Consider the following 25627-nt stretch of genomic DNA (forward strand, 5'->3'; position numbering starts at 1 on the left):
TGTGGAGCTCCCACGGGAGCACCCATGTGGAAAAATTAGCGGGTGCACCCACCGGCAGCCAAGCTCCCCCCACCCCACCCCTACTCCCACACCCTCCACCTCCCCAAGCGTGCCACATCCCCGCTCCTCCCCCTCCCAGAGCTTCCCGCCCGCTGCCTAACAGCTTTTTGGCGGTGCTTAGGACTTTCCGGGAGGGAGGGGGAGAAGTGGGGACATGGTGCACTTGGGGGAGGAGGCGGTAAAGAGATGGGGCAGGGGTGGGGACTTGGGGGGAGGGGGTGGAATTGGGGTGGGACAAGGGTGGTGCAGGGGTGGGCAGGGCCAGGGGTTGGGCCAGGGCAGGGGGGGTCAAGCACCCATGGGGCAGAGGGGAAGTCGGTGCCTATGACAGACACTTCGTCACCCTAACAACATCGACATAAGCCCTATGCCTCTTGTGTTATATCAGTGTAGTAGGGCACTTACATCAGCAGAATCAAGTCTGTAGTGTGTACACTGACATAATTAGGTCCATGTAAGCTGCCTTATGTCAGCCTAACTCGGTATTGTAGACCCAGTCTTATTGTCTAAACAGACAGACACTGCAAAATACATTGGCAGACGAAGAAGGCTCAGTTGTAGAAAGCTCAGATCAAAAAGGCTCAAATCCTATGCAGTAAAAACTACTTAGCTCCCACTTAGCTACCAGGACATGGAAAATGCTTCATTCTAAGGTCATAGAGTTTCCTCTTTTCAACTGATACTTACCAAATGATCTCACACCAGTTTTATCATTGGCTTCAACAACTGATGTATACTGATCAGGCCACAAATGTGCAGCTTTTTGTGTTACCTCCTAATGTGGGAAGTGTTAACTTTTCAAGTACTCTGTTAACACACTATGAAGTAGTCAGCAGGTGGTGCTAAAGTGCACTGCAGTCACCCTGCTAATGCATGTGATCAAGAATGTGGCCATCACAATAGCTTCAATTTATCTCAGGTTTGAACTTGTCAACTTTGAGAGTGAGGAGGCAGTAACATTAAAGGAAACCTCTAGGCTAGGTGGCTCTCTGAAAACTGTATTAGCCCCCATTGGCTTAGGCTATGTCTACACTGCAGGTGGGAGGGTGCTTCCCAACACAGGCAGATTGACACACACTAGCTCTGTTTGCACTAGCATGCTAAAAATAGCAGTGTGGCTGCAGGGGCACAGGTGGCCACATGGGCTAGCTGCCCAAGTACATACCCAGGGTGGGGCATGATTGTATTTGGGTGGCTAACTCAAGCCACAACCTGTGCCACCATGGCCACATTGCTACTTTTAGTGTGTTTGCTTGAGCAGAGTTAACATGTCAGTTATCTTCAAGATTTTTGGTGAATTTCAGTCCTCATGAAAAAAAAACCAGTAGCATTGAGTAGAACAAGACATAGTGAAGATGTATACAAGGTTTCACCACTTTGTCGGTGCATCTTTGCTATCCTAATTTCCTGAGCAGTGATTGCCAAACAAGACCAGTTGCACACCGGTGACGTGGCCTGGAGAAATACTGGATTGAAGCAACTAAATTAATACACCTCCAGAGGTGCAAGGCTATTGGATAACCCCAGAGCCTTTCTTACAATCAATTCAATAGAATATTAACACAATCACTCAGTGAATTTGCATGGTGTTATGTTAGAATAATATTGATCTTCCACAGCATTAACTTCACCCTGGTGATTAAAATTGTAACATTCTTCATTTGTGGAAAAATTGTAGATAATTCTGCTCAGGTACTTTTACTTTCATTAGGGCTCAGTCCTGCAAGGTGCTGAGGACTCTTATGACATGTTGAGCACTGAAGCCAGCAGGAGCAAAGAGGTGTTGAGCACTTCCCAGGAATGCAGGAGAGAATCTCTAATAAAAAAGCAATGTAGCCATTTTTAATGACCTGAGAGAGTTGATGTACAGACATCCTGCAAGTTGCTGCTGACTAATACCAATGTGCAGGGTGTATTCTTCCACCAACATCTGGAGGAACTACACATTCAGGTGTTCCACACATGCTACTGAAGGTATAAATTGTCCCATTAGTGGGTGAACAGTCCTTTACAAATAGGGCCAAATTCTGTTCTGTTACTTCAATTTAAACAGGGAATTGGAGTTACCCATGCTTTACACTGGTTTAACTGAGAAGACAATTTGGGTCTTAATAATGTACTTGGTTTATTTTGCAAACAGCCATAAATGTTTTCAGTTGCATCAAAAGTTTATAGTATCTGCAACAGATTTCCAAACTATAATAACCATTTACCACATAATCTTTCATTACTGATACATCTACAAACTAGTGTTCACATGTTCTTTTGTGCTTTACTGCTGCAGGCCCAAACGCTTCATTCTTTACTTCAATGGGAGCTTTCGTAAAGCCTGGAGGATTCGGGTGGCAGAAAACATCTCCAAGTCTATGGCTATGTAATCTGGCAGCCTTTTCTCATAATAGGCTTTGTCTAATGATTATTTCATACTAGAAGATTTAAAAGTGTATTGCACAAAATGTTAAAATTTGTAATTACTAGTTTTCAATATGTTGTATGGGTAAGAGAATATTTCTATTCTACAGGAGTTGGTGTCATTCTAAATTATAGAGGGATGCACAAAAATTATATGAATACTTAATATCAAAACCTTTACCTAAAAAAAGAAAGATTGGTTTAGTCTGAGCTTCCACTTACACATTTTAAAATAACTCTTTTCTTTAGAATTCTGTTATAAAATAAAAGAATTAGGAGCCATGTCTGTAAGTGACCTTAGCACTTAGGAAATATTAATGGGGTTGGCCATTTTTTAGCATTTCGGAGTATTGCACTTTATTTAAGTGCAGTTGCTTTCTTTATTCTCAATTCTAGTAAGTACCGCTCTGAAAATTATTGGTCAGTGCACACAAAGGTGTAAATAGATTGCACTGGTGTAACTATATAATAACTCTCTTGGTTGTATTTACACCGGTATAACTGAGCTCATGGCATAGAAATGTGACTTAACAATCAAATACAATCACTGTTCATTCACTGTACAATGAGTACATCAATATTGTGAATACACTGTTTTTGGCTGTTTCATCTTTGTTGAAGATGATAAAACAATAAGAGATGTTCCAAAAATGTACAGTCTGTCCAGGAGCAGCAGAGGGCAGTCACACTCTGTACTACACAGCACAGGCTGAACTGCAGCACGTTTGCATTGTCTGCAGTACCGTCAAGATCTGTCAAGCCTTGTGCAAACAGAACTCTACCCTATTCTTCAAGAAAATTCCACAGAAATTTTATTCTAACTCCCTGTGAATTCTTAGTGCATTTAAAAGGAGAGACAGAAAAACCACAGTAACAAACTCTCTCAGACTTACAAAATCCTCAGATACACCCTGATGTGCTCATGGCCAAATCCTGCTTTGACCTTAATCATGTGGTGTAAGGCACAGACTCCAGTGGAGCTAGTCTAGTGGGTAAATGAGCAGGATGTGGGCCTTAGGGATTTGAGATTCTTTGCAGCAGCAATGGTGAGGGACCACGTAATACCTCCTAAACTGCATAAGCCTCAAGCAAGTTTTATTTAAGCTTATCAAGTCATAATGAAAGTATCATCTGCTCTACAGCCTTGATACATTGCTATTGCAATTGTTAATAGGAGGATGTATGTGTAAATAATAGTGTCTATGTGTTTTTGAGTGTTGTGTTATGATTTTGGTTACCTGCTGAACAAATGGGTTCTCTTAGTACATGACCTAGATAAAATAATTTTTTATTCCTCTAATTCTGTAAGGCATTAGTATGGGGGAGAGATATTATGTGTGTGTTAGAGATGGCACTGAAAGAATCCAAGAATCTAAAAATATAGTAAGTTTTACAGGAGAGGTTTCATAAGGTGGCTGTCTCCTCCTTGACATCACCATTCAGCTGGCTATTGGAATGGGACTAATTTAATTAAGAGAACAGCTCATATAAAACATTTTTGTCAGATTATCCAAGTCCTATTCACCTTGCTTGAGAACTCAAGCAAGTCTTCTCTGAAGTAGTCCAGCCATGCTGCCCCCCCAAATCCCCCAATCGATTCCTTCATGCCAGCTCAGTTGAGCATAGCAACAATAGTAGCAAGTGGCACATAGAAAACTATTGAATTTAATGTAAAAAATATCATATTATTTTTCCAACTGATTCCAGTGATCAAGGCAATTGCTGGTAAAAATTTGCCGAATGCAGGCTTCACCTACCACTCCTCAAAAGCTCAATATGAGTTTTACCTGAGTGGGGACTGCAATAGTTAGTCCTGGGACCCCCAAAAGCTTTACATACTTTTCTCCCCTTTCTGTCATCAGCTTTCCAAAGTATCTAAAGAAAAAGCAGCACTTCTGTACAACACGTCAATAGTTTTCTATTATTTACTATTATTGTTTCTATTCTCAACATGAAACCACTACACAGAATAGTTTACACACAGGAAAGTCAGATAATTTAGAGGAATGGCTTGGTTCCAGTTTCCCTGGGCCTGAGATTTTATTTCCTAATAGTGAATGTCTGTATCTGATTTCAGAATGTGCTGCACATATACAATTCAAAATGTAAAACTATTTCATTTTTAAAGAAAGAACAAAAGCAAAGAAAAATTATTCCTAGCACTAAACAGTACAGTCCTTAAGACCAAGAGAAGAATCATTATGTTAAATTAATATGGGGGGGGTTGTGTGTAAGCAGACGACTGAGTGGATGATATATATTTTCCAATCTACCTTTCTCAAAGTAAACACATAAACAAACAAAAAATGCCTCAACCTGACCAAGAAGGAAGAGTGTCAGAAGGATGTAATGCAATCCCTGCAGCAAAATTCTACTTCAGATCTAGGTTTCCTTCCACATAGCATGTTGATTGCTTGCAGCAAAACCGGGTTCTTTTCAACAGCATGTTCCTTTATCATCACAGAACCAGCAGTTTCAGATTTCATACTTGTGATCTAAATAGCTTGCAGGAATTCATATTCAGAATACAGCTTTAGTGTATGAAGCTGGAAAATGTCTGACAATATATTTGTATATTACCCAGAAGTCTCTGGAAGAGGATTGGTGCATTTTGTTTATTCCAACATTGCTTTTTAGTCTTCAGAACACAGAACAAGAAAAAAGTGACCTTTGCACTGTTTCAGAAGTGGCAAGAGTCTGCAGCTATTACATGACATGGTGTTAAAAGAGTACATTCCCTGAAGGAAAGATGTGGTTTGCAGTCCTTCAGAAGCACCTATTAAACCCTTCAGTTATGAAATCATCTGTTTGGCACACCTAAGTATGTGTATACACTCACACATAATTAGCATTATTTGTGTGCTCTAATTAAGAATCTTAATTATAACCTTATCTCAACTCTGAATTTTCTTGCTTCACAGAACTTAAAAAGCAGTCTGTTAATGTGTCAATGTTACTTAGGTGTAACTTTTTGTACAGTAATGCGAGAGAGACAGAAAGTGATGCTTAGAGGTATTCTGTGTCCTCTCAGTGCATTGCAGGATCAAGGCCACAACTTTTTTCTAATTCAATCCTTTTTAAGAACCCATTTTGCCATCTTTTCAGTATGGGATTTTTGAAAGCAAACATATCACACAGCATTCAAGGTTCTGTACTTATTTTTAATGGTTCAGAAACAATACAAAGTCAACTTACTGTATGTTATTTCCATATCCCTTATATAAGTCAGAAAATGTTGGTGATGGTACAGAAAGTGCATCTTAGGCCTTGGCTACACTTACCCGCTAGTTCGGCGGCTGGCAATCGAACTTCTGGGTTCGACTTATCGCGTCTAGTCTGGACGCGATAAGTCGAACCCGGAAGTGCTCGCCGTCGACTGCGGTACTCCAGCTCGGCGAGAGGAGTACCGCGGAGTCGACGGGGGAGCCTGCCTGCCGAGTGTGGACCAAGGTAAGTTCGAACTAAGGTACTTCGACTTCAGCTACGTTATTCACGTAGCTGAAGCTGCGTACCTTAGTTCGAATTAGGGGGGTAGTGTAGACCAAGCCTAAGTGAATTAAAACAAATATGGGCCTGATTTTTCTCTTTTTGCTTTCTGTGCAGTTCTAGAGCTAATTAAGTACAAATCCCTGGGAGAAAATTCTGCCCTCAACTTCACCAATTTCAGTCAAAGTAGTTGCACTGTTGTATCTGAAGGCAAAATCAGGTCCTCCCACTCTATTGAAATCATGACGTAAATGTATTCCTGGGTTCTTATCCTGTTCTTTTCAAGATGGAGCATGAGGCATGTGACTCATGTTTCCTGGTCTTTGTTATATTCTTGGCATTATTTACTGATTGCTATTTTTGTATTTTATTTCACATTTTAATTAATCAGACATTAATTTAATCTCCCCCTTGCAAGACTGGTAATAAAATGCATATTACTTACCTGAGACCCCAGATCTTTTCAGTCCCATGAGTAAATCCATAATTAGGCAGTTTTGTAAAATGCATATCATTTACTTGACAGGCCAGAGTGCCTTTTCAGGAACTGTCCTCATGTCTTGGTTAAGTGCATAATTAGGCAGTTTTTGAAAACCCATATTATGTTCCCCATATTGGAGCCATTCCAGTCCATTGGTTAAATATTAATTCTTTTTTTAAAAAGTGTATTATTTACTCAATTGACCAGGACATCATCTAATTATGTATTTAAGACATGTGCTTTGCATAGTAGAAACAATACTTTGACAATTTATGAGTACATAGGTAGTCAATTTTTAAACCACAGTATCCTGGCCATTTACATGTTTCCTCCTGAAAGACTAACACCATTGAGATGCGAGGCCATTTCACACTGGAAGGAAAGGAAGCCATTTTTTGTCTTTCACAAGTGCAAAAGTCTTTTAAAACACTTAGAGGAAAATCTCCCCTTTGCATTGAGGCTTTCAAGCACTTTGGGCCAGATCCTCCGCAGGTGCGAATAAGTGCAGCTCCATGGAGTTGGAGCTATGTTAATTTACATCAGCTGAGGATCTGGTGCATTATGTACTGGTTATTCTGCACTATTATTTTACAACAACTATGCCTAAATGTGGGGGCAGGGTGACTCCCTGGAAAGTGGCTCTGAGCATTGTCACACTGTTACCACAGAGCCATTATTGAGAGACATTCACCCTATGCAAAGAGCCTGCAGAAGGCCAATGTCCTATATTGAGGGCTTACATGGGCTATAAGTGGTGCATAGGTCTTGGCCATAAGCACAGGGGTGAATTTCACCCACATTGATTAGCAACAGGCAAAAAGCATAAGGCACTATGCAGTAGTATGAGTACATTTGGAGCAACTAATGCTAAGGTGTACTCATACTACTGAGGAGCAGAGCTGAGAAAATAATTGTTTTTTTTTTCAGGTCGGAGGCCAAATCAAAAAATCTGGGGTCAAAAAATCATTTCAGATTGACCTGGAATGGCTGCATTTTAGTTTCTCCATGAAATGAGAAACTGGAAAAAAATGTAGATCCAACAAAACATTTTGTTCAATTCAAAACAAAGATTTTTTTGGTTTTTCATTTTGTTTAGTTTTTATGTGCATTTTACCTTTTAAAAATAAATTTAGCTAAATTTCAAAATGAATTGTTGTTTCAGAATGAAAAGTAGAAACATGTCAGAATGGCTTGACCTTTTCATAAAAAAAACATTATTTTTTCAGCCAACACTTTTCAGAATTCAACCCAAATTTGCAGAGTTTTAGTTGACCTGAAACTGCATTTCTCAGCTAATAAATTATTCATATGAAAAATGTCACCCAGTTCTATTAAGGAGCATCTCTGGGGAATAATCACATTAATAATAATAATATTACAGTCTTATACAAAGCTTTTCTACTGTAGATCTCAAAGCACTTTACAAAGGAGGTAATTTTAAATATGAAGAAACTGAGGCACAAAGAGGTTAAGTGACTTGCCCGAGGTCATAAAGTGGGTCAGATTCAGGAATAGAACCCTGTTTTCTAAGTCCCAGTCCAGTGATCTATCAACTAGGCCAGAGGTTGGCAACATTTGGCATGTGGCCCATCAGGGTAATCTACTGGCAGGCTACAAGACATTTTGTTTACGTTGACCATCTGCAGGCACAGCCCCACGCAGCTCCCAGTGGCCGCAGTTCACTGTTCCCAGCCAATGGGAGCTGCACAAAGCAGCGGCCAGCACGTCCCTGCGGCCTGCGCCGCTTCCCGCAGCTCCCATTGGCCGGGAACTGCGAACCGCGGCCACTGGGATCTGCGGAGGGCCATGCCTGCGGATGGTCAACGTAAACAAAATGTCTCACGGCCCGCCAGCAGATTACCCTGATGGGCCACATGCTGAAGGTTGCCAACCTCTGAACCAGGCCACTCTACATAAGGAGCTTCCTAGTAGCCTCTCATATGAATGTGCTCATTATGATGCTCATATTTCTTGCTGAGATACACTATGAGCACTCACAGACAGTAACCAGTACTTGCACCAGCTGACACTAGTGAGCAGCCTGGCTTATATTTCCCATTGCTAGGTATCATGTGTGCTCCAAGTCATGCTCTACAGCGGAGGCTAATGTGAAGACGGAAAAAATCAGACATGAAACTACCAGCAAGATGAGGAGTGCAGGAAAAAATACATGACTATTGATAGTTATTTAAGATTATGCAGTTCCAAACGGATCCTGCCACCCATACCTTAGTCTGAGTAGCCCCATTGAAATGAATGGGACTGGGTGTGGAACAAGGCATTATTCAGCATGAATAAATGTGTTGGCACCCTTTGATGTGGAAAGTAAGAATCCTGTTAACTCGAGTCACAAAGGCATCCATTTAAGCTTAAGTATCATTGGAAAACATAGTTTGATCTTGAAAAGTACATCTGACTTTTTTTCCTGAATAAATTATGGGAGTCACTTTCCTAAGTAGAACAATTCACATTTTGGAATCTGCTCTGTCTCATTCTCTGCCCACATTCTCAGGAAATTCATGGTTTTCCAAGAAAAAACAGTGAGGTTAAAAAAAGGCAGATGCCTGAAACAAAGACTTTGATTAATCCTCCAATCACATTGATAGTGATAGCCACTTAGATTTACAGTAAAGCTACTATGGTTTCCCCCCACCCCAATTTAAAAATAAGAACTCTTTCTTGCAGTAGGTTGGATGTTTCCAGAAATAATATCTGAGCGGTGGCTATTTTACCCAGCAGGTTCCTTTATCACTACAGAGCAGGAAAGTTGACAGGCTTTGTATTTGAAATGTAATTAGCTTGTGGGAGTACAGTCATAATGAAAGTAAAATGTACATTATTACAGGCATGTGATTGTTTGCTCATTCAAACAGGAGTAAAAAGTGAATTCCAAGATTATATTCAGTAGGCTTATTCAATCAGTATCCTCAAACTTCTTGTATTTTTGTTCAGGAAAAGGGAGATACCGGAGATTTAAATCGAATCTGTGTGTGAAAGCTTTTAAGACATCAAAAGAAGATCAAAATTATATTGGGCTTGATTTCAGATACACTGGGGTAACTATTGTATCACTCCAGTTTAATCCAGACTATCAGTGCAGAATCTGCCTGTTAGAAGCAAATGTAGAGATTTTCAACAACCCAAAAAATACAAAAATTAGCTACCCCATCTAATCGAACAACTTTAACTCTGTGGACTAAGTTCCACCATCAAACCTGCGTAGAGCTCTCATTGACCTCAACATTGCACATGCACATCAAAAGGTGGGGTGTGGCTCTTCAGAAATGTCACCGATTTTAGAAAAGCTTGATAGCATTTAAACCCTTAAACATTTGTATGTATAATATTTTGTGGCTTAATTAGGTCATGACCTCTCTATTGATATGCATACACGATTCCTGTTCATTTCAATACGTGTTCTGCTCATTTGTTTCTGGAGAATGTGGATCACGTTCTAAAGGATAGTAATATGCACATGTCACAGCTGAAGGAACACTTGCCCAATCAGAATTCCCTCACCATTTACACGTTTGGGCATACTGTACCAAAGTTCAGATTTACACACACACGGTGTCACCAGCCTCACAAGTACATGAGATGTTTCATTTATTTTACAATTTTTAACTTATGTTTTCCATTGGAAGTCCCAATTCTCAACAAATAAATGATCTTGTCATTCAGTTCTCCACCTATTTATGTCATCTCACTGTAGGGTAGAAATCCTATAAAGTGCCCCATGGTTCAGCCAAACCCTGAATGCAGGTAGAATAATACACTAAACAAAAGCAATTTTTTGAGCAGCTCCGATCTGCACAGAAGTCCAGCGTATGTCTTGTAAACACTCCCCTGGAGCACAACAATGCCTGCGTATTAATCCAATGAGAGAGTACAGCTGGACTCCTGCAGAGGGCAGAATTAAGTAGATTATTCATAATGGACTGGGTCATCACCTTGCAGTCTGCCCCACATAAGGGGTGGTGTGTAATTGCATTGTCCCAGGAGCAGTCTGGGGACTAAATGGTGACCCTGCTTCCCCCTTTTGGTCTTTTTCTGGCACAGATTGCTTCTTTCTCTGTGCTGGCTCAGCTGTGCTTGGAGGGATGAAGTCCAGGTAGCACCACTCCCTGTCAACTCTCCCCTGTCAGAGGAAGTGCAGGTGTCTCCATTCCACACAACTACCTGCAGTATGGACAGCCCATGCAGTAGGAACGCTCATTATGGCTCCTTACTCCCTTGTGTGGAAGCATATCCAGGGTCTTAATTGTACTCAAAGAGAGGTGGATCAAGAGGTTATGGTCAAGACCCCTTCTACGCTGAGGCAAAATGGTTCTAAATCCTTTGGAGCCACACAGAAAAACAGCAACAGATTCAGAAAAAATTAAAAACGGCGACATTTAGCAAACGTAATATGAACACAGATAATCCATTCTGCACAGTACTCCTTCCATTATGTATTTTTATATTCAGTTTTGTGCTGACCCCAGATCTTCAATGTGCCATAAATTTGTGCAGTGAAGAAACACAGCTGCACTGTAGAAGTTACCATGGGGAAGCGGAAGGTTTTTCCAACTGGGTAGGGGCAGTTGGGACAGTTTGGGTTTTGGTATCCAGAAGGGAGTCAAAACTATGGGGAAAGGATATATTTCCTTTTTTCCCCTTCCCCTTGTGGGCAGAGGTAGGGGTGATTTCAAATTTGAGAGAGAAATATGAACTACTCATTCCCCATTTCAGCAACTCCCGACAACAGCCAGATATCCCAAAGCATCCTACCCCAGTCTCCTCTGCGTCATCCAGTTATCATGAATAAATATGTTAGCTGGATGTTTCTGGTAAAATCATCAACACTGACATAGTTATGGGTGCCTTTTAAAATGTCATCATCAAGCTTCATATATAACACCTATAAAGATGAATGGAGCAGTTGAGACCTCTCAGAGCTATTATTTCAGGCTGCCTGCAGACTCCTGCAGTATGAGTTTATCCTGGGTTCATGTTTGAAAGGTTTTCTTTTCAACCTTGAAGGCTAGAATTTTTTTTCAATGAAATCTTAGATTTTGTGGCACAGTTTCTATGTGGGAATGTACAGAGCCCTGGTTATCCTATCCCAAAAGACAAAATGCCTGGACAACTGATTAGACAGCCCAAAAGCCATACTGGAACTAACAACACCAGTGCTAATTCAGTAAAAGGGATGCATATGTTGCAGAAAAGTACAGTATTTTTGCACCATATTGTAGGCTTATGTTGCAAACCATGATCACTCACAGTAAGCATGACAGGACCATTCTTTGCTCCTGAGAGACAGCATCTATTTCTCAGTCTAAATGTCCCTCTGACCACCCGCAAGCAGTGTTTCAGAATCTAGATGCAAGCCCATCACAGTTAATGTTTAACATCCAATTTACAATTGCTGATAATTGGTGACCAAAAGATTTGACATTAACACTTGAAATTATCAAGTGTAGTGGTCAATAAATTGGAGTTTGACTATCTGTTTTTACAGTATCCAATTAACTTAAAGCTATTTCCTAATGACTGGACCTGTGTACTGCTATTATTCTTTACTCTGAAGTAAAAGTAGGTCTCAATCTGCCTTATTTTGTTTTTAGTTCATTTTTTGCTTTTCCTTAAATCAGCAAATCCACTACATAGCCTCTTGCTGATTTTAAGAGGCATATGCTTCTTAATCCAGTGGTGTATGAATTATGGCAGTAAATGGCTTTGAAAGTGCCTCGAAAGCAAAAATATGGAAATTTCCCCCCCCCCCCAAGAGAATAGGATGAGCAGTCATTATTTTTGCGAATGCAGAGAACACTGTCCAAGTGTGCCAAGACAGTGTGTGTATAATTGTTTGTCTCTTTCTCTCTTTGAAGTATTTTTTTTTAAACTGTAAACCCTCAGACACAGTCAAGGACAGCATCTACAGCTTGGTCAAGAACACTAGCATATCTACATATTCACTAACTCATAAATCTTCTATACTTTGGCTATGCATATATGACACATGACCCTTATTTCTCCCTTGTGGTTGCACTCTGAGAGACAATAGAGGTCCACTAAAGCACACAGCCTCCCTCTTAGGTAATATTTCATATGGATCTCTTCGCAACTACCAACACACCAAGGTAACTGAGCTGCAGTCTGGGAGGGGACTTAAACCATCATTGTCTTAAATTGTCTAATTTGGATAAAATAAGCAAGAAAATTTCCTCAGCTATTTGTTAGTGTAATAATGTCATCTATAGGTTTCTTGCATTGCAGTGTTCTGTTTTATTAGGGGGAACGAACTATACTCTGAATTCTTTGGATATTTGGTTCGAGCTGTCTGTCAGACATTAATTAGTTTCATAGCAATCTCTCACTGCTGTCTTGTGAAAAGACTGCAAGAGTGAAAAATAAGCCAGAATGACAAAGGGAGAGCTTGACTTGCTGCTGACCAAAGAAATCTGTCATTAAGAAAAGGTTCAGAACTCAGATCCAAAGCTTCTTTGACTACCTTGTGGGAGAACAGATGACTGTATTAAAAACATTAATACATTCTATCTGAGAATAACATTTCAAAGAAAGGTATACATTTGCCAAATTAAGCAATGTACATAAGCAAAGGGACATTTTCATAGCAGTGTGCTGAACTAACCCACGCAATTCTCATTAATGTCACTGGGTGTTACACAGCCAAAACACTGAATAAGGCTTTCCAAATTAACCTCAAAATAACATTATGGAAGCCTCAGGAGTGACTCTGGAGTTAAAGTTATGTTGAAATTTGCACTTAGACCAGCACTAAAATCCCTGTATTTCATACTTAAATTATTACATTTTGTCTCCAAATTTTAAATACAAGAGGGCTGATTCTTGGCTGCATTACAGCACTTATATAGTGGTAAAACTCCACTGAAGTGGTGGAGTTATACTGATCATTACCGCATTTTTATTTTTTTGTTTTGTTTTGTTTGGAGATGGGATGGAAAATCAGTTCCCAATTCTACAGTGAAGAAGGAAATTTTCAGAGGTTTATAGTTTGGTTGGTTGGTTTTGGATTTTTATTTCTTTATTTCAATATATTAACTTTGTCTGAAAGATTCTCAAATACCCATTTTTTTAAAAATTTGCCTCTGGGAATCTCACCTTTTTTGGATCCCAGTAACTGAAGAATCAGTTAACCAAAAAATCCAAACCACTCACACAAATTTTGATGACATCTTACAGGAAGGCCCTTTCCCTATTTGTAAAATTTAACTCAGTCTAAGTTATCCCTCTAATTCATCATAGATTCTCTTCAGCTCCAGCAGGTGAAGCTGACATACTGTTAATTATTGCAGCTGCTTACTGATATTTCCCAGACTGTCTCCCCGACTCATCAATTCTGCTCCTCATCCCTCTCTGCCAACTTGACTGTCCTGGCACACCAGCCAGCAGCACTAAGGATTGTCCAGTATCCCGCACACAATCTCACTTCTCCTCCAGCTCTTCAGAACTTCCTTCTTCCTTTGACCCACCTCCCACAGCTCCCTGAACCTCTGAAAATTAAGCTGCTTTGATTTAGGTTAAATCATTAAGCACGAAGTTTGAAAATGTTGATTGATATGTTTGTGCTTTTATATGAAAGATGCATATCTTAGTGTTATATGTCGCACTTAACGTCATGGGCTAGCGGGTGGCCTTAGAGCACTAATGGTGCAGCTGTAACTTGTGTTAACTCATGACTATACATTCCTGGTTTAAAAGGAGGTTGAGATGACCTGTGCCTTCTCAGAGGCATTCCATCCCTAGACCAGATTAAAGGACTAGTAGTTGCTGGACAAGAGCGGACTTCGCTTATTCTGTTATAGTAGAAAAATGGAATGGGCTGGCAGCCAACAATTCAAAATATGTCTCCTAAAGGATTTCCTGGGGAATTGGTCTACCAGTTCATGCCCAACCTCCAAAAGTAAGATGGGAATTAGGCCAGCCAACTGCATCCTTAAAACATAGGTGGTGGGTAGAAGGCCATTGGTCCTTTTCCCGCCCTTAAAACAACTCAAGATATGGGGAGTCCAACCCTGTTGGCAGTAAGTCAAGTAGCCCATGGGAGGAATGGGCACGTGTGTATATGTGGCCAGAGTAACATTGTTTGGATGGGGAAGGAATTAAGGACTTGATCCAATATGAAGTTTTATTAATATTAATGGAAGTTTGCCTATTGACTTCAGTGGGCTGTTGCTCAGGCCCCATGAAAGGGCCAGATAGTTCACACAGGCATCCACGTATTTAAATCATCATCCAAATTCTGAACAGTATGAGGTTAGTGCATCCCTCACACCTACCTATTGGCAAGGTGGAGGAAGGGTAAAACCAAATAATGTTTTCCTTCACTATCTTTTCCCTGGCTAGGAGCACTTTCTTGGTGTAGCTATACCAGTGAAGTGCTTTTAAATGTGGAGTATAGCTTATTCCAGCCCCCACAAATGAAATAAGCTATACCGGGGGGAGGAGGGGAGGGAGGGGGAACCATAGTTTTACCGGTATAACTGCATCTATAAGAGGGACTTCAGACAGAATAGCTATGTTGGACCTCTGTTTGACATAGCTATGCAGGCAAAAGTTTGTAGATTTGGCCCCTTTCTGTATATGGCATCAGTTCCAGGGATTAGAGGAATCAGTGTTTAAGAGAGCTGTCCTTGGCCAGGAGAATTTGGATATGAAATCATGCTTTGGGGAGTGCTGGGGACTGTAGAGGGAAGCCAATAGGGTGTATGGAAGAGCTCCCTCATATCTCAGACAGGAGATTTAAAAATATTCAGGACCCTAAAAATGATGACAAAAGACAACAAATGCTATCATGCAAGTAACAAACATTACTCATTTGCTCTCATAATACTGCAATGAAGTGCATAAACTTTTCTGTAGAAGCTGAACTACAGAATGAATGGCAAAATCATTAAAAAGAGAGACTAAAATATGAAGAATGGGCTTCTCAGTTTTTACTCAGTCTTTATTCAGACTGTATCCCTAGGGATTTCAGAATTTAGCCCAATAATTTTAGAAACACTATGATAAAAGACTATCAAGGCATTTTAAGGTCATTTTCAGTAATTCATTTAGATCAGCAACTTCTAACTTCTCATGTGATCTACACATACCCATAATAGCATACCTAATACAGCAATGAAGGAACAGACAAAGAAACTCCTCCATAGCACAAATAGGACTTGCCAGTCCACTGTGTTTTCTTTAAAATGTTTTAGAGGATTTGCCATCCAGAATGATAATCTCAGTCAGCAGTAATTTTGATACGTGGCCTATGTAATTTTTAATAATAAGTGACCCTTAAGAGGTCTGGAGATTTGGTTGACGTATCCAAACATATCCACATCTCTTTGGGTTAAAAAATGCATCTCTATGGGCTTTCTAGTAAGATTCTTTGGAATTCATAGTTTCAGTCAGGTCAAACATACCACAAGAAAAACATGTTAACTGCAGTATTTCCACTTCCTTCCCCAGCTGAAATTTGGAAGTGCAGATGTGTAATAAATAAATAAATAGAACACCAAATAGCTAACGCTTGGATTTTCAAAAATTAATGCCTAAATTTAGGCCCCTAAGTCTGTCAGTGCCTACTTTTCAAAAGTGCTGAGCAGCCAGGACTAATGTTGAAGTCAAATTATATTAGGCCAAAACAAATAAGACCAGTATTAGTAGTAAGGCAGAGAATCCACTTCTGGTCCCTGCCAAGACAGGAAGTACAGAGGCATGTGAAAATGGCATGTAATACATTTTAAAATGATATAGAGTTTTCCAAATCTCCAATATAGTTTGTTTCAGGATTTGTATAAAAGTTCATCTTCTTTTATCCAAATACATTCCTAGTAATAAGTACTTGTGTCGAAATGGCTTAGCTGTCAGAATATTCACCTCTGAGTCTAATGCTTATCAGGACAAGCTACATGTCTGTATGTCTGTCTAATGCATTTCTAAAGTGGGCATCACCATAATACCTACGTGCCAGTTTGAATTCTCACCCCTTGCTCATGTGACAGTGCATTTGTTGGGGAAAGCAAAACTGTGCTATGCTGAAGCCAAAATGAGAAACCACAACCGCCTCTGTCCAACTTTGGCAACAGTTCATGTGGAAGTTGATGGCATCTTTTCAGATGAAGTAGTGGATGCATTCCGGTGTCCTGGCTCATGTTCTCTACCTTCATAAAATAGCTCATAATGACCAAGCCTGTGCATGAAATTTTATTGACCACATATTGACAATGGTCACATATAAACGGGGGGAGGGGCACCATCAGTGCCTTGGAAGACCTGACGTACAAAAGTTATGATGAGTGAATACTATTCTATAGTATTCTGCAGAAATTCTAAGAAAGCAGAACTCTTTACATGCAAAAATAACTACGTTCACATAGATTGTAACTAAAAGAGTTATGTGGCAGCAGCCATAGCACTGCCATTTTATTGGCAGCATACGGATTTTAAAACATGATTTGCTCGCAGGTACATAGAGATACATGCTATAAAGAGAATGGATGGATCTGGTCACTTTGGTAAAACTTTCTACGGACAATTACAAAACATGGGTCCAAGTGACATGACACAGGAGCTGAGGGCACTCAGAACATGGTAGGATTGGGCCCTAAATGTGGGTTGCGGATATGGAGTACCCACGCTGCTAGAAAAATATCTTGGTGCTGAAAGCATGTGAGAGAGAAGTTCAGAAGTCAGGTGTCACATTCAGAAAAAAAAGAAAGGGTGAATTATGAATTCATCAAACCATTACTGTATATTGTGATGTTTTCTTTTGTATACAGTATCGATGACTGTGTAGTATGCTCATTGAAAAAGCAGCCCTGGGTAATTGTCAGGGATCTTCATTCTGAGTGCAGGCTCTACTGGAAATTAATTGCTTCAGTGCAATCTGAACCACATCATAAATGTCATGTAGAAGTTGCAGGGAGTGAGGAGGCAATGACAGCTCTATCCGCACTGTTTCATTTAAAGGTGGGTAAAACACACTGCGACAGAAGTGCTCTTCATCAATAATTTAGTCCACAGTGTAAAGCCAAGCCTTGCCAAAGATGCCAGGGGAGCAGCTACCTCCCTGGTTTTAATGACACCAGCAGGGAGGGGTTGAGGGGCCAGCTCAAATCAACATTCATTGCACATCTGGGCATGTCGGCAGATGAAGATATCAAGGACTGAGCTGACAGGACAAAGGGTTGAAAAAGGAAGCGTAACCTAGAAAACCTTTACTTTGAATTCTTTGTATAAATTCAAGGGGGATGACAGTTCCTAAGGTCATCTTATATAATAAAACTTCAGTGATCTACATAGAGAATTTTAACTCTTTCCAACATGTAATCAAAGAAGCTGCAAGTTAAGTTTATATTATTCACTTTATGAATGTAAAATGCAGTATCCTTGATTCTCTGAATAAGACTATTTTAATGAGCAGAATGTTAACATTTATATGCCTGACTTCATCTCAATAACCCTAATTACAGTACCATAGAAGCCCCACTATAGTGCAGGGTCACTGGAGTTTCTATTATAAACCCTTATTTTGGGGGAGTTTAATATATTTGCCATTTCAAAGTATATCAGCCTAAAACTTGGAATATAGTTTGGCAATGCACTTTGTTTTGGGTTTATTTTAAATTACGATTGTCATTTTATAGTAAATTAGTTTCTGTTTCCTCCACAGTGCCCGCTTCTTGCTAAAAAATGTATCTTGATGGGTTTTTGAGAAGATCTACACAAAAGCACAGTTCCATTTTTTAAATGGAATGTGACATGCAGATGACACAGGACAGTACCAAGCTATTGTATATTCACCCCCAGGAGGTTTTGAACTCCTGTAGATACAACACTGCTGAAGCTGTCCTGGTTTGTGATGTCGTCAGAACGCAGGGGTGAGTTTTTAGCCAGTAATATTGTGTTCTGAGTTATGTATGTGAAGTTCATCTTGGGGTGGTTGAGTCAGTGGTAAGCCTGCTAATTATTATATGGTGATATTTAGAACTGAAACTGGAGAAGACAAGCAGGTGACAAAAAAAGTCAGTGCAACAACCTCCTAAACAATCCTCCAGTCTCCAACATTCTCTTTTTGTCTATATAGCAGCAGTGCCAAGAAACAACTTTTTTCATCCCGATCTGGCCAGAAGATGAAGTCTCTTCCTCTTGTATCCTGCCCTTCCCAAAGTGATTCCTGCCTTTGTCAACTCAAGGTTACATTCCTGTAAGGCACTCTCACTGGAGTGATATTTGAGAACTAGGTGGAAGATAGGCAGCTAAGCCAGTTGTATGTCTTTAGGCAGGGTACACTGATAAGAATATCTCCCACCTGTGCTCCTTACTTTCTGCGGGCAGCCAATTCCCTTCTGGGTGAAACTCAAGATGCCTGTCATGACCTACAAAGCTCTAACTGGCCTGGGCCCCTCCACAACTACACTCAGTAAAAAAGCTTCACAAAGTACCACTTCAGTGCGGGCTACTGTGCCCCACAGAGGAGTGCAGATTTTTATTCCAAAAGAGCTTGCAATCAAAATAGATAAGAGAGAGAAACAGGAGCAGACACAAAGTCAGAGAGTGACTTGCCCAAGTCAGAGTCGGTCAGTGGCAGAGCTGGAAATAGGTCCCCTGATACCCAGGGCAGTTGTCACGACTGGGTCATGAGCAGACTGGCCTATCAGGTAAAGACCAGGAGTCTGGCCTAGTGGTCAGAGCAGCAGTGGTGCCTGGTGGTTGGAGCAGGAGTCAAAGTCACTGCCAGGAATCACAAGTCAAGGGTCAGACGCAGAGTACAAAGCAGAGAATGAGAGCAGGGTGTGTTGTAACAACAGGCCAGATGCTACCAGATTCCACAAACAGCCTCCTGGAACTCCCTCCATGCTTAAATAATGTGTCTTGACTAATCAGAGGTCACTGGGGGTGCTGCCAAGCCGGTATTCCACGGGCAGCATTTCCTGTGGTGCTTATTCCCCACCAACCCCCAGGGTTGCTAGTTCATAGATTTTAGCTCTGCCATGGCTAGTGAGTGGTGGCATGGAAGCATCAGTGATCTGGTGCCCTACTATCTGGGTTCTAATCCTCTGAATCCTTATGGCCATGCCCTATCCACTAGTCCCTACTGACACCTTCTCAACATGAACCTCCAACCAAATCTGAAGAGCTGGAAGTAAACCAGCCCCTAGAAACCAAATGGCAGGATCTGCTTTATTAACCAAATCCTGCAGGATTCACAATTCAATTAATTCTCTGGGTTTTCTTCTGAGGTGACAACTTTCACTCATAGATTCAGAGTTAACTGCACAATTCTAGCAGTGTAAAACCTATAGAGCACAAGGGTTGCACAGAGGATGGTGGTGGAAACACAGGTACCGGAGATGCAAAAACAAAAAAGCTAGAAATGTGAATTGTACAACAAGAGGCAATTGCGGACGTAACTTGTGCCACAGCAAAATGATGGTGTTTGCTCATGCAGTAGTATGTTCTGGAAAGGTTAAACAATACAGTCTAGATTGTAATCTGCTCTTGCATGGCCCCTTCATGAGGACAGAGCACGATAGCAGTCCCTGTGTGGAGGAGCTACCTAGTCCTTTCTCCCTCCAAGGAGCAATGTCACAAAAGAGGGACAAGTGGGAAGGAGATGGAGTAACAGTCCTGTCCCACCTCTGCCCCAGCCCACAAGAGCAGGGCTGGTGCTCTCTGTTCAGACAGCTGCCAGACATTAGCATTATAAAATGAAGTCCAACTTTTCAAGTTACACAGTTGATCCCCATATTGCCATGGCCAAGCTCTAGGTCACATGGTGCCAAGATGCTGAACTGTCTTCCCAAGCTCCGTTCAGCCAGCTATCTGACACCAGCATTACAAATGATGCTATGTGGCTAATGCAGTAGTGTTACTATTCCTGCTGGTGGAATAAAGGGAAAAGATGATAATTATCTGAGAGCCTGATTAGGAGGTTGATTGGTTCTTTAAGAGCTTTAAAATAATGTTATTCATGGTAATTGGTAAGGTTATTGAAAAGCCATTTCCAATTGTGCCCTTTGTCTTGGTACCTTAGTTTTGGGGGGAAAGGGGGAACAATGGAATTTTAAAGCAGTAGAAAGTTAAAGCTCCACTTCTTCCCCTGCTGAATTGCAGAAAACTGGGAGCCCTAATTATAGTAAACTCTGATAATAATAACAGATTGCACTACTAATATACATGTGGAGAGATTAAAAGTAAGGGCGTGCATATGCAGTAGAAAAGGATAAGCACAAAGCAGTGTGTGATAGACTTTTCTTCTAAAGTGCCAGACTAAGCAGAGCAATTTAAAGAGTATGGGAAACAAAGTAATACCTTCCTAACAAGCAAGTAAGGGATTAACAGCAGGAAATAGCAGCAGTGTGCTCTTAGGGCTTGATTCTCACTCCATATGTGAGCATTTACACCAGTGCAATATGAGGGCAAAGTAGGTATAAAATGATACTGGATCAGAATGTTTTACACTCACTTTTCACATAAATGACTCCAGAAGCAGGAAAGGCAGTAGAGGACCAGGGCCTTTTAACTGCTATACTCAAAGTGCACTAACTTATTTAATTTTAAATGATCATTGCCAGATCCTAAGCTGGTGCAAATTGGCATAGTTCCACTGATTTAAACAGAACAACACCAATATACACTAACTGGCAATCGGCCCAATTTCCTAGTTTAAACAGTATATAATAAAGTACCCTATTGACAAAATGGGTAATGAAGATTCTTAAGTCTGGTCCTCAACTGGTATAAATTGAAACAGTCAACAGCGCTATATAGCAATTTATATCAGATGAGGATCTGCCTTCTTATTATTTTTCTTATGTTCACGGTGGGGTTACTCCAAAAATAAGTAATTTCTTATATAACCTGAAGATCCAAATTAAATAATGCATCCAAATGATTACCCATCAGGACAGTCAGTTTGAAATTCTAGCCTAAGACCCACCCCCTCATTTCTCCAAAGTAAAACAGTGTGGTCTGAAGGAATGGGCCTGGGTCTGAGCCTGAGATCCGGGAACTCCTGAGTTCTAATCCTGTCTCTTTGATATTGTGCAAGTGATTTAGGGCTAGTCCTCACAAAAAACTCTACAGTTGTAGAGCTAACTCCCTGTAGCACATCTGGTGAAAACACTGTATGCCGTCGGCATAATAAAACCACCTCTATTAGAGGTGGTAGCTGTGTCGGTGGAAGAAGCTCTCCTGCCAACACTGCGCTGTCCACGCTGGCTTAGGTCGGTCACTTCCATCACTGGTGGGGATGGCTTATTCACACCCCTGAGCAACATAAGTTATACAGATATAAGTAGTAGTGTGTACAAGCCCTTATTCTCTGCTGCTTTTCCCCAATCTGTAAAATGAGGCTAATGAATATTTACCTATCTCACTGGAGTTGTGTAAGGTTTGTACAGCACTTTGAACAGGTAAACTTTAGTATTGTGATTAATACAAGGAAGTCATTTTAAAGAAACAATTAATAGTGGCTGTAAGCAGAGTATTTGTCTGTGTCCACAATCAGGGAGCAAGAGGTGCATTCACTCAAATTTGAGAATGCCGCCCTCAGTAGATAAAACATACTGAAAATAGGATACTACTTATTACCTGACAAACAATAGGTTTAATGAGGAATCATTATGAAATAGTAGAAATGCACAGTGGTTTCACTTTTAGCTAGAAATAACCAGTCTGAACCCCCCAAAACCAAATACCCATCATACAGCCCAATAGACTTAATCTGCTATAAAGCCAAATACTTCCCAAAGGAGGTGATCGTTAGTTTGAACATTAATTTCCTTTCCTCTTTTCCTGTGTATCCATTAAGTGGAATAACAAGAAATGTTCATGGCCATAAGGTGTGTTTGATGGAAGGGAGTAAAAGAAAATGGGCAATTAAAAGATGTAAATGATAAACTGTATAACTTCTCAGCTGGCTTGACCAATATGTGAGACTTCTGGGACATGGGCATTTTCTAGTCCCATGTTGAGGTCAGTGAATTGATAAACAGAAGAATGTCAAAAAAAATTTTTTAAAGGCAACATTTTTAATACTCCATCTCTTTCTTGTTCGCTTACATTTGCAAAACATGTTTCTTGAATGGTTTTGAAGCCCAACATATAAAAGCTGACTATTTATATATTTGATTCTTTAAAGGCAATTAGGAATACAAAGCAGATGGTACAGCATTGTAGATTTCCCTTTTCATATTGCTTAAACACTAGAGATCAATAAGTCTAATATAAACAGATGATTTCCATAGCAGGGTTTATAATTAGCTGGCACTGAATGTGTCCAAACTCTAAAATAATTAGCAGAAGCATGTGGCACACCATTAAAACCTTGTGGCTTGTCTGCATTTACATTTATAATTATTAAAGTTAATTATGATGCTTGTGGTGTGGTTCCAAGCTCCTTTACAACTTAGATTAAATATTATTTTCAGTCCCACTTCTTCCTTTTGTAACCTTCCTTAACCCACCTACCCCACCCCACTCCGTTCCCAAAATGCAGCATTCTAAGAGCAACTCCCTTCAGTAGGAAAAGAGAGTTTATTCTTATAGGAGCAACCTGCATTTTTCTCACCCACCAGATGTTATTCTGCCCCAAAGTTTTGTTTTTAAAGGGAACATTGCACAAGAGAATTGGATAACACACCATTTCGATAACATAGTTCCCAATTAGAGATTAAAATGTTAGAGTTGTCTAAGAAAATTAATACACCTGGGCCTGACACCATTTCAACTGGGATACATGAAGAGGTAGTATGTGGAAACAAAGCCCACGGTCATTTTGGTTAGGTGGCACATGTAAATGACAAACATCTGAATAAATCAAACAGAATATTCTTATTTTTATACTACCTAATCATCTGGTTGGTGCATACATAAGACTCCCATTGGGAGTTATTCACATATAAGATAGCAGGGAGATCTTGCACAAAGGTCACATATTGTGCAATGATTTGTGAAGGTCTTATCTGGATTTACATGTCTGTTCCCACAATTATGCCTGCAGCCATACATGCAGGACATTGCATATTTTCCCTATTTAGTCTTTCACAAAGATTATTTGCACACCATTTTAGTAAGACAATCTGGGCCACATCCAAAGCCCAGAAACAGTCCCATTGTCTTCATTAGGCTTTGGAACATACCCTTTTTCAACTACTGACTTGTGCTAATGGAAATCACACTTTTTCTCAATTGTTTTCTAGTGTGTGTTCAAGGCAAGCTCCAACAGAGCATCCTCAAAGGGTGTGAGGACAGTGGAGACAGGGCTATAGCCCCAGACTCCTCCACAAAAGCATGCAAAGATTCAGCAGGGGGTGTTCTATCTTGTGCTCCCCTACATCCTGTGGAGGAATCATGCCAAGCTCAGTGCATCTGGAAGATCCTGCACGGATAGAGTGTTTCAATTGCCTGTCCCCTTACAGAGATATAAAATCACCTCTTGTACAATTATTAGAGAGTTGTTGCTCTGTGCAGTTCAGAAAGGAATAGCTCCAGCTCTCTTATGTATCAGTTTGCACCTATAGAATTTTGCCTCCTGATCCCCATAAAGGTCTTTATTCTTTTAATCTGCCAAACCACTAGATGTACTTTGGGTGCTAACATAAATGATTGTACGGTGGTCCTTCTTGTTGTAATGTATTACATGTTATGAAACCTCAGTTCTGAGTCAAGGATTAAATCTAAAGTTGACAGAACTGGAGCTGTCCCTGCAATTTTTCTCTAAAAATTATCATTGTGTGACAACAGTCATGAGTCCACCCTCCCCCACTTATGTTTGAATGGTGCAGAATGTTATGCTGATAGATGTTCACATGTTTGAAAATGCCACCAGCAACTAAAATCTAGGAGTATGAGCCACATGCATGCACCATCCCAAGACTATGGACAAAGACCATGAAAAAGGCCAGGCTCTGCTCTAAATTAAGCTAATGCAAATAAATAATAATTATTATTAATTTATTAGTATTGTTGTTGGTGGTTGTTTTTGTATCACCTAGGAGCTCTAGCCTTGGACCGGGACCCTATAATGCTAGGCAGTGGTTTGAGCATTGGCCTGCTAAACCCAGAGTTGTGAGTTCAATCCTTGAGGGGGCTATTTAGGGATCTGGGGCAAAATCAGTACTTGGTCCTGCTAGTGAAGGCAGGGGGCTGGACTCGATGACCTTTCAAGGTCCCTTCCAGTTCTATGAGATAGGTATATCTCCATATATTATTATATTAATAAAAAAGGTGGCTCATATCCCAAGAAGCTCAAACTCTAGGTATAAGACAATCTGAAACAGTGGGGGAATACAAGAAAACAATGAGACAATATTGGTCAGCAGGCTAGTTAAATCACTGGAATTATTATATACATATTAATATTACTAAGAGCAGAATATGGCTCAGTACTGTCACTGTTTACCGAAAAGGGGCATGGAGTCTGTTTATATCAAACTTTAACACTCCCTGTCCCCTCCAAAATGAAAAATAAAGAAAAAGAATTTCACCATAGTCAAAGTGGGTTTATGACTGCCCTTCCAGAAACAGAGCCCTCTATCTTCAGACACTGAAATCTTCACGCAAATATTTCGGTTTCTGAAATTATGAAGAATATCTTATGTATACTGCAATAAAACCCACTTCTTCTCCTTGTATATCTATGTTCTCTATGTAACAGTGTGTCCATCAAGACTTCTTGGCCCACATTCTTGTTTCCTCTGGCTCAGGCCAGACCTGGAGATGTCTGGAATGTGACAAGATAGTATTAACCTGCCAACTCTATTCTGTTAGCAAATTTATTTTCTTCTCCTAGACTGATGATAAAAATGTCATGGTGTGATGCTTTAGCAGGCCCAAGAGCTGCCCACCTACAGCTGCAGGGCTTGAATAGAACTCGGAGCCAAGAATACCATAAGGAAAGCAGACAGTAACTCCACCAACTTTGCTCCTTCTGCATTGCTCATTCTCCTGCTAAATGATGCAATGTGACCCCCCTCAGGGATTCCGAGTCTGATCATGTTTTTCTCACTATATTTTTCTTTTTTACTTCCTCCTTCCCCTTGACTAATGCATCCCAAACTGCTGAATTTTTCATGAAAGAGATAATATCATTGTACACAAGATAATGGCATTCAAATACATCCATCTGCTTGTTAGTGCTGACTACATCGAATGTGATTCTTCTGA

Source organism: Chrysemys picta, chromosome 3 (assembly GCF_011386835.1).
Source record: "Chrysemys picta bellii isolate R12L10 chromosome 3, ASM1138683v2, whole genome shotgun sequence".
In the NCBI taxonomy this organism is placed as follows: domain Eukaryota; kingdom Metazoa; phylum Chordata; order Testudines; family Emydidae; genus Chrysemys; species Chrysemys picta.